The sequence below is a fragment of the Rhinoderma darwinii genome, chromosome 9 (genome assembly GCF_050947455.1).
Source record: "Rhinoderma darwinii isolate aRhiDar2 chromosome 9, aRhiDar2.hap1, whole genome shotgun sequence".
Lineage (NCBI taxonomy): Eukaryota > Metazoa > Chordata > Amphibia > Anura > Rhinodermatidae > Rhinoderma > Rhinoderma darwinii.
In genome coordinates, this window is record NC_134695.1 from 32,850,866 (window position 1) to 32,860,042 (window position 9,177).

Consider the following 9,177-nt stretch of genomic DNA (forward strand, 5'->3'; position numbering starts at 1 on the left):
TAACCTGTCCAGTGATAAAGCAGCAGTGCCACACTGCTTAAACACAGGCTATGTCATAAATGTCAGATACAGGGCCCCCTAAACACTGTTCTAGCTTTGTCTGCTATCACTGACACCCGGCCACTTCCTGACTTTATGGTCAGGAGTTACGAAAACAGCGTAGCTCGCTGAGCTAAGCTGTTTCCATAACTACCATTAGTTCTATGGGGCTTACGAAAACAGCGTAGCTCAGTGAGCTACGCTGTTTTCACCTGCGTGGTCGGAAATCAGCCGAGACAGAGAGGTAGAACGCGCATCTATCTGACATATCCTGTGGATATGGCCTAAATGTCCCTCGTGGGTAAACCCCTTTAAATAAGTATCCCCCATACAGTGCCCCCCAAATAATACCATGCTTATGAAAATGCATCTGCCTCGTGGCTCATGCACATGATCGTTGTGTTCTTCGGTATCCTGTTTTTTGTTTTGTTTTTGTTTGTTTTTTACGGATAACATACTGAACCATTCATATCTATGGGACCATGTACATAATTTTTTTTATTTTCGGATCTGTGTGTATAGAACATGTCCTATTCATGTCCCTGTTTGCATTCCTTCTCACCCATTCTAGTGTATGGGTCCCCAAAAAAACGGACAGAATTCACTAGGATCTGGGTTTCGTGGTCCGCAAAACGGAAATTATCGTGTGCATGGTGCCTCAGGGTCAGTCTTTATCAATCAGTCAGACACGATAAATAAATTCAATGACTCAGTCGACGTCTTGTAATGCGTACACCCACAAATATTTTGCCACTGTAACCAATTGAAAAGTCAGCTTTAATGTCCTATAACAGACACGGGTCCTCATCAATGGCATCCTTACTGCCCACATAAACACTATGAAGTAAGATCCACACTGGCACAAAATGCGTTAGTGATTTTTTGTTCTGCTTTTAAGGTAAGAACACACACGGCATAAAAACTGCAGCATATTACAGTAGCAGCAGTGTGGGTGAGATTTCAACAAATCTCGTCCCCGCAGCCGAAAAAAAACTCCCTTAAATTGACCGGCATTGCGGTTTCTTCAGCCGCAGCATGTCTAGTAATGCTGCAGAATCGCTGCTCTTCTGTTGCAGGTTTTCTCCATTGTTGCGGGTTTAAACACCCCATTGAATTCAAAGTTGTGTGTGTTACAACAAAATTCCAAATAAGAAAAAAATAAAATTATACTTACCTGCGTCTTCTCCAGTCTGGCCTCCTGGGATGGCCTTTTATCCCATGGCCTGTCATTCCAGAAGGCCGGACCATGCATAGAAGAGAGGGATGGGGTAAGTATGAAAGTTTTATTTTTATTTTTTCCTGCGCTGCTTTCCACAGCGGAAATTGCGCCCGAATAAACGAACCACAATGTGGTGCGGATTTTCGGACGAAACCCCCTGCGGTGTTTAAGGTCGATACGTTTTCCTAAATGTAAGGAGGGGTTTTGGGGGGAGAATAGTTTTAAGAAAGGGGTCGTGTTGTAGGATGTGCCAATGTTTGGCCAGGCTGTCCTTGATTTTTTTGTGAGCTATATTGTATGTGGTGATAAAATCAAAATTGAGATCTGGTTTAAGAGCCAGGTTCTTCCTTGTATTATGTGGATTTTGAAATGTGTTTTGTTTTTCTGGTTTCGGTAGGAGGCATTCTTTTTGTGTTTAATTTGCTCGTTCTTTTGTAGGCTTTGGCTAGTACATAATTGGAATATCCCTACTCTCTGAAACATTTATACAACACCCGATTTCTGTTTTTGGTAGTCTGTGTCTAGTGTGCAATTCTTCAGTATCCTTTTATACTGGCCAAAGGGGATATTGCTTATCCACTTGGAGTAGTGACTGCTAGTATAGTTGAGGTAGCTATTAGTATCTACAGTTTTTAAGTGTGTACGGGTGGGGATTTTTTTCCTCTGTTATTGAGAATGATAAATCAAGGTAATCGATAGTGTCCTGTTTGATAGTGTAAGTAAAATGAATCCCCCCAATTGTTGATATTAAGGGAGTGACAGAAATGGCTAGCACTTTCGTGCTCCCCATCCCAGATCAAAAATAAATCGTCAATATATCTGCGATATAGATGGATGTGGGGCAAAAACAAGGGTTTTTTCCATATGTGTAGTTCCTCGAAAGCCCCCATGGAGATGTTAGCGTAACTCGGGGCTACTCTTGTACCCATAGCAGTCCCCCTGATTTGATGGTTGGTAGATTGGTTGAATGAGAATATATTGTTTTCAAAGATGAACTCAAGCCCTTGGCAAATGAAATTAAACTGAGCTGGCATTAACCCCTTAAGGACACGGCCAATTTTGGCCTTGAGGACAGAGCAATTTTTTTTTACATTTCCCTCTTTGCATCCCGACGCTCATAACGCTTTTATTTTTTGTACGACGTAGTTGTATGAGACTGTTTTTTGCGGGACGAGTTGTACTTTATGTACGTACCATTTTTTGGTACAAATACATTATCGTTTAATTTCTATAAATTTTTAATTAGATTAAAATGCAGAAAAAAAGCAGTTGCGCAGCAGTTTTAATATTTATTTTTTTACACCATACACGATCATCATAAATAATGTTATACATTTGTTGTACAGGTTGTTACGGTCGTGGCGATACCAAATATGTCTATTATTTCATGTTTTGGGACTTATATTTTAAAAAGTTGATTTATTATAAAAAATGTGTTTCTGTGTATTTTATTTACTTTTTATTTATTTACCATTACTTTTTTTTTTTTACATTCATTAAACTTTTTTTTTTAATCCCATAAAGGGATTTATCATTTTGATTTTTATTTTGTAACCGCAATGTACTGGCATAGATCTATATGCCAGTACATTAGCCCGTTACTGATCGTACACAGGCAGTTGTTAGGGCATACCTCAGTATGCCCTAACAGGAAATATGTTCAGACAGCCCTGGGGTCCTTCACTGGACCCTGGGCTGTCTGGCCATACGAGTTGTGGGCTTTGATCGCGTCAGTTATTTTCTGTGACGCGATCAATGTGCAGTCCCCTCTTTTTGAATGCCGCGATCAGCTTTCATCGCGGCGTTCAAAGGGTTAACAGCGGAGAGAAGATGTTTCTCTCCTCTCCGCTGTCACAGCGGGGCCGTGGCTGTGTATTACAGCCGTTGCCCCGTTCTCGATCGCGCGCACAGACGCGTGCAGGGACGGCTGTCACACAGGACGAGTATGCTCGTCCTAATGCGCGAAGTGCTCGCCGCTCAGGACGAGCATACTCGTCCTGTGTCGGCAACCAGTTAAAGTGGGGTCTTTATTGAGTGTGCTTCTAACGCTTTTCAATCCTATGGTGTGCTCGCTGTTGGAATAAAGAGTGATGAGGAGCAAGGATTTGCACCATATGATTGAGTTGAGGTCGTTTATGAGTTGGGTGGAGTCTTTTAGATAACTGGGCAGATTTAGAACATATTTTTGTAGTACCAGATCTAAATAGTGTGATAGATGGCAAGTTGGGGAATGAATCCCAGAGATAATTGGGCTCCCCGGAGGGTTAATTAAATCTTTGTGTATTTTTGGAAGGTGGTAGAAAAATGGCATATTGATATTTTTAGGTAAAAGATAATTCCTTTTTGTTTTTATTGAGGATAGATGAATGATGGGCGGCACTGATGATATCACAAAGTTGATTAGTTGTTTCTCTAAGTGGGTTGGTTTTCAGTAGGGTGTAGTAGCTAAGATCTGATAGTATTCGTGTGGCTTCTTGTTTATAGTCAATGATGTTTTGGATCACTATTCCGGCTCCTTTGTCCGCTGAGCGGATGAGAATTTGTCTGTTTTTGTTTGAGATTCTTTAGGGCTGTTCTTTCAATGTGTGTGTGTGATTATCCTTCTTCAGGATCTTATGTCTCCAGATGTTCAAGGTCTTTATAGACTAGGTGGTGGAAGGTGTTGCTGAAGTTACCTTGATTTTCTAGAGGGTAACATTTTAGATTGCGGTTTCAACTCAGTTTGTTGGTAGGGGCCGGTATGTTCAATGGAGGTGGTGTCACATACAGCTGGTGCGGTTTTACTTGCCCCCAGCTGGAAATGGCGTTTGAGGGTCAGTTTTCTCGTGAAACGTGAAGTTCTAGAAAAAGATCAAGGCCCCTTGCTTGTGCTGCTGGGGAAAAAGGAGAGTCCTTTTTTAAGTAACAATGTTTCTGATAGAGTTAATGTGTAATTGGAGAGATTAAAGATGGAAGTATCACTTAGGGCTGGTGTAGTATTCTTTTTTTTCCCCCTGGTTCCTCTGAGTCGTTTGGGCAGGACGCAGGAGCATAGTGATCTGGGTAAGTATAGACTTTTATTTTTTCCTGAGTTGCGACTGAATACAATGGGGAGGTAAAACCTGCAACAAACCCGCAGGTTTGCGGTGGGAAAACTGCGATTCCGCTGCAATAATCGCAACTCAGAAAAAAAGGCTGCAGAAGTCTCATCGGATGAAACCTCATCCCAATAAGCTGGGCTGAAGGACGTCCAAGGGATGCATCTCCATGACTGCGGGTAAGTATGGTTTTGTTTTTTATCTGCTATTTTCTGCAACAGAAGACCAGATATTCGGCAGAATAAATTGACTTGCGGCAGATTAAAAAACAGTACCGCAGGTCAAATTATTAATGTTTTTTACGCTGCGCGTAGATGAGCATTGTTTATTTCTGTTACTTATATAGCGCCAACATATTCCACAGCGCTGTACAGAGGTCCCCTTCTTTTTTTTTTTTTTTTTTTTTTTACTGGCCCCATTGGGGCTCACAATCTAATGTCCCTATCGGTATGTTTTTTGTTTTTTTTGGGATGTGGGAGGAAACCCACACAAACACGGGGAGAACATAAAAACTCAATGCAGATGTAGTCTGTGGTTGGATTTGATCCCAGGACCAGCACTACAAGGCAATAGTGCTAACCACTGAGCCACTTCAAATTTCATCCACTTTGCTGCTACTGTATTGCACTGCAGACAATGAAATCTGTTGCGAAAAATCTGCAGTATTTACGCTACGTGTGGGCTTACCCTAAAGCATGATTCAGACGAACGTGGCGTTTTTGCGTACGCAATACACGCTGCATTTTGCCTGCGCAAAAGCCACTTACCTGCTCCGCGTGGTTTTCACGCAGCCGCCATCATTATGACACGCCATTTGGATGTTTGTAAACAGAAAAGCACGTGGTGCTTTTCTGTTTACATTCATCCTTTTGACAGCTGTTGCGCAAAACAGGCAGTTCGCATGGAAGTGCTTCCGTGCGACCTGCGTGGTTTTCACGCACCCATTGACTTCAATGTCCGCTCTAACATACAGCTGACACCCGCATCGTATGGAGCGGGTTCACTCCGTAAGCCCGTTCCATACTTTATATAGAAAAAAGATGTGGTTATACAAAACCATACCTAACATACCCAAAATTGCAATATAATATAGCACGGTGCCATTCCTGATAAAGAATATTGAAAAAGAAAAAAATGATCCCGGAATATAGCTAGGCACTCTTGGGTTAGATAAAATTTAACATAATATCTTATTTATGAATCCAGATAATACCGGCAATATTAATTTATACAACAACAATTTTAAATATTTTTCTCCTGGCCAGGAAAAGAGACATATAATAGCACCTCTATGCGTCTATAATATCACCTCATAAGTATGCAAAACATCATAAATGCATGGAACAAATTTGAGAAGATAACAATTTTCAAAGCAAAATCGCTGGGTTGTGTTCACACTTGCGGTTTTCAACCATATATGTTGTTTTTTATCACAGAGTGGCCAGAGTTCCTATATAGAGTGGTTGGTAATGGTGTTTTGAAGAAATTCTTTTTATAAGAAATATAAATCTCAAAATAGGAAGATAGTCCCGTATGTTAAGGGGATGTAATTTGCAGCGTATTTTTTTTTCCCCCCTCATAAGCGGATCCTTGATTTTTATGTAAATCTTATGGTGATAGAGAGTCCTTTCACAGACCTATTAAGGTCAATATGTAAGATATAAATCTTGTGGTGATAGGTAGTCTTTTCACAGACCTTTTGGGGTCAATATATAGCCCTCGTAATCTTGAGCTTTAAAGGTTTTTACCTTGAACAGCCAGCGAGTGCCAGGAATCCCTGCATGGAGGCAGTCGGTCCAACAGATGGAAAGTCAAGATCCCCACAAAAGGCAAAATTCACCTGTATGGCCATACACTTCATCCAAGCCTCCAAATCTCCACCATCACATCAACTGAGGCTCTCCTCCCTCGGTCCCCGCGGGCATCCGCCACCGCACCCCGAGAGAAACGGACCCGACAAGGCAGGATCACACGCTGGCAGCCAGGTAAGTTTAAAATTCTATAGTATGTCTCCTTCCACGTGGTATCTCCAACACTGGACAGGAATTTACAGGGCAGGGTTTAGACGTCACTACCCGCCCTGTCTGATTAAGACAGCTGACGCGTTTCATCCCAGTACGGGATTTCTTCAGAGCCGTTTGACAGATGCTGCCAAACATGATACCTTTTATAGTATCCCAAAGTTCATTCATTGGTTCCATGGTTGTAAAAGTAATCTTCCATGGGGATAATCCAAAAAACGTTATAGGAATCATATGTAGATCTTTCATAAAATACAACGATCAATTTCAATAGAAAACAGGGGCATTTTTATGGTCAAGTAAGCAGTTCATATGTCCATTAGTTTATATATATATATATAGAATGTATTCAGTGTTCTCATAGGGAGGGCAGTCAGTATTGCATCTCCATACAATTTTAACAATAATACCAATTGAGTATGAATCCTCCATAAGAGTATTAATACTACCTAGGTTTAATTATCAATATTAATTTATCCATGAATATAATTAGCCAAAATTGCTATTCTTTAAACCTTATGGCGGAATTATGGAGAAATAAGTTTTTTAACATAAAATCCCTTGCTACGCAGTTTGTCATTATGCTATACCATAGATTATATACAAATAAAATTGGCTAAATTAATCAGTATTTCAAAGCTGAACAGATAATTTGTTCAATTTACAGCTATCTTTATATATATATATGGAATTCATAATGTATTTCCGTTCCATACTTCCCTTACCCGGCTATGACGTATGGATACATCAAATGTCGGGAAGGGGTTAAGGCTTTTTACTAGAGGGGTTGTCATTCGGCCATCTCCTCACATAGACGTGGGCTTGTCCAACGGCATGTGCATAACTGAGACTGTGTTTTATCAGCGTCGGAACCTGAATATTTGAGCTTTAGAGATCCCTTAGGCTTTTCCAGCTTCTTGGCAAAACCGCCTGAATTCAATTTATTACTCACTGAGTTCACTAGGAAAAAAACTATGTATACCCAACAAAGAGTTTTTGAATAACGGGATAAAAATTGGCCTATTGTTCGCTTTCTTGACTAGGGGATGTTACAAACCTGCAACCTTTTAGGGAAGTGACCTCTGGCGCGGGGGAGCGTCTTTCTGACCTTCTCTCTGATAATCAGGTGTTTGCTTACATCTATAAATAAAAAAAATAATGGATACTCCTCTAAGGTGGCATATACCTCATCTGACCTAGAGGGTTTCTTAGACACCATACCTTTTCCTGCCCTGGATAGTGAAGATGCTCGTTTCCTTGAGGCTGATCTTGAGGTGGAGAAGATAGGAAAGGAGCCAATGGCTTTAACAATCAGAAAATCTCCTGGCTTAGATGGCTTGCCCCATGAATGGTATAAGGTCTCATGTAGAGCTACTAGCTCCTCAACTACAGTCCCTTTTACAAGCCCTGTTTGTAGGGCAAAACCCTCCTCCCCTCCATAAGGGAAGCACTCATAGTTCTTATTCTCAAACCTTGTAAAGAACCTAGAGAATGTGGATCCTACCAACCCATCTCGCTTCTCAACTGTGATATTAAAATTCTGGCTAAGGTTTTAGCAATGCACTTGCAGAAAGTTCTTTCCCTATGTAGCTCATCCAGACCAGTCAGGCCTTATGCTGGGTAAGGCTACTGGTATCAACTTACATAGATTTACTAATTTGACATTTACCCATACCAACTCTGGCTCCCGAGTTATTGCCTCCTTACATTTGGAAAAAGCCTTCAATTTGGTGGAATAGCCGTATCTATGATCTATCCTGCGTAGATTTGGTTTTGGGTCAAAATATATTCAATGTATACAGCTTCTGTACTCTCAGCCTATAACTAGTGTCAGAACAAATTGCCATATCTTTCCTCCTTTTGCTCTGGGCAAAGGGACTAGACAGGGCTGTCCTCTCTGCCCTTCCATTTTTTACTTGGCCATAGAACATCTGGTATCTGCCATACATCACTCTCCTGATTCAAAGGCTTTGTGATAGAGACACGATCTTCCTGTCCCCTATGTATGCTGATGACCCACTCTTATTTCTTAACGATCCTGGATCTTCCCTACAGGCAGTGCTGGCTTTGTTAAACTCCTTTGCCTCTTTTTCTGGCCTGTGTGTTAACTGGTCCAAGTGCCTGATCTAAGCATTGGATCATGCAGCCAAATTTTTGGAAATCCCCCTCCCTTTACAATGAGTGGACAAAATCACGTATCTGGGTGTGGTGATTAGCAATAATATTCATAGTTTTATCCTTGACAATAACACCCCTGTCGCAGGGACTCATGGTTGACTTTGATAGGCGTAAGGACCTTCCTCTCACAGTAATGGGTTGTATTACTTTTAAAATGAAATCTTTCCCCAGGTTTATATACCTATTTCATAACTCTCCTGTGTGGTTGTCTCTCTCCTTCTACTCTTCTGTGGATAGGGATATTAGATCCTTTACTTGGCTGGGTGGGCCTCCTCGACTTGCACTCCGTACCCTACAACTACTAGTTGACAAGAGGGGCTTGACCCACCAGAATCTTTACCTTTACTTCCTAGACATTCAATTGGTATATACAGTGTTTGGTGGTGGTTTACTCATAGGCATACGAACCACTGTACATACCTTGAAGCTTTGTTGCTGGGCTCCTACAGGGCCCTAGTGAATTCCTTATATAGATTAGCCACCCCTGGTCACTACTTCCTGACACCACCTTGAAAGTTTGGTAGAGGTCCTTGCAGCTGTTCCGTAATGAAGGGCTAATGTGGCACCTGCGACACCGTTGTGGTATAATCCACTTCTGCTACAGTCAAGAAGGCTCCCTGACCCTGGTGAGTGGACAGCTCTG